This window comes from Wolffia australiana, chromosome 12 (genome assembly GCF_029677425.1).
Source record: "Wolffia australiana isolate 7733 chromosome 12, ASM2967742v1".
Lineage (NCBI taxonomy): Eukaryota > Viridiplantae > Streptophyta > Magnoliopsida > Alismatales > Araceae > Wolffia > Wolffia australiana.
The window spans coordinates 3,166,670-3,168,562 of NC_135846.1; positions in this window are offsets into that span (position 1 = coordinate 3,166,670).

Sequence of the window (1,893 nt, forward strand, 5' to 3'; positions counted from 1 at the left end):
AACGTGTGGAGGTTGGTTCTAAGTACGAGTTCGGCGGCTGATAATTAACGGTTTTTCGAGGTCTCTATCAGTCATCCTGACCGTTCATCTTGTTTCCTTTTTGATTGATCCAACGGTCCAGAAACTGCCACGTCATCGTCCCAGACTTTCGAGGGTTTTAGAAATGGGAGAGTAAGGTTTGACGGATGACGCAACGGATGAACGGGACTGCTCTTCGTCGTTTCCCGTCCAGTTGACTGTTTGGACGGATGACGGGACGGGTAATTAGGGTTCTCCATCTTTTTCTTCTCTTTTTTGTCTTTTCTTCTTTTCTCTTTTTCGTTTTTTCTTCTTCTCTTCTTTTTCTCTTTTTCATCTTTTCTTCTTCTCTTCATAATAAGAAGTTATTATTCACTTTTTCGTCTTTTCTTCTTGTATTCTTATTTTATTATTATTTTCTCCTTTATTTGTTATTCTTCTCGTGTTCTTCTCTTTTTCATTCATTATTATTTCCTTCTTCAAGTTCTTTTCCTCCTACTCTTAATTTCTTCTTATATTATTCTTGTTTTATTAATCTTTCTATCTTACTTTCCTATTATTCTCTTTTGCTTTTCAATTGATTGATGACGGGACAGAAAATAATGGAACGGGACGTAAAATAATGGAACGGGACGTAATATAATCGAACGGGACGTGACAGTATCCTCTGTTTCCCGAATTCACGACAGGTGATGACGAGGGACTGAATGGATGACATGTCATATGTTTCGTTCTGTTCTGTTTCGTCCCTGATCGTGACCCGTCCTGAACTCAGGAAACAGACTAAAGGGCTTTGTGCATTCTGCCCTGTTCCGTTCCATTCTGTTTTGTCCCGTCATCGGCTGATCTAGGTTTACAGACTGTAAAGGGCAGAAATAAGCCCCCAAGTGTGTGAATTTCCTACTGCTCCCTCCCCTAAATTCATGGATTGAGTGCAGGAATTTAACATTACTGAAATTGAGTAAGCACATTTTAAGTTAGGATGAACTTATAGTATAATATAAAAAGTAACACTGCTAGAGTTTTTGTTTGGCAAGATTAGTAGAATAGTTCTGGTGGGCTTTTGCTACTCTATTACCAAAGAGGAGGTGTTTTGTAAAGATTTTCGTGTGGTGATTCCAAATATTAGTGTATTTTTGCATAAGACCATAAATGTATGTATTTGACTTTCAGAAGTTGAGCATCACATTGGAATAATGAATTCACATTATTTCTGAAAGACAACAGTTATGTCAAGGTGGCATGAGCTTGTATCTTGGTAAGAATGTGATTACATGAGTGTTTCTTCTTTGAAATAGAAATTGCCACAATTGGGAAATTACCCAAATATATATATTTTATGAATATTTTTATTTACCGAATGCAAAAATTGTTGTATTTTCCCTTATATTATGTCTCCATTTACTCCACCAATGGTAACGAACTAACCATGTGTCTTTTAAGAATATTACGAACCATAAATGTCATTGTAAAATTAAATATATTGAAAAGGCATGTGGAAAATGAAGGAGACTTGTTTTAATAAAAACAGTCACCAGGAGTATTAAGATGATAAAATAAATTCACAATTTCACCCTTTACGTATCTCAATAATAAGTCTCATTTTTTTAGTTGGAACCAAAAGGAATGAAATTAGTGCAGCTTGGCGAAGAGGAAAACCTTGATCTGACAATAGTAAAGCTAAATGAATATTCAATAAAAAATACTATACTCACATATATATTAAGAAATTCATTTAAATTTATATTGATAAGATGTCCTTAGACTTCAATTATTGTTTGTTAAATGGGAAATATGTGTGTGTGACTAATAAACCAAAAATAGGGGTAAATTTTACTAAATTTTAATCCCTTGTCATTGTCATTTTCAAGCTTA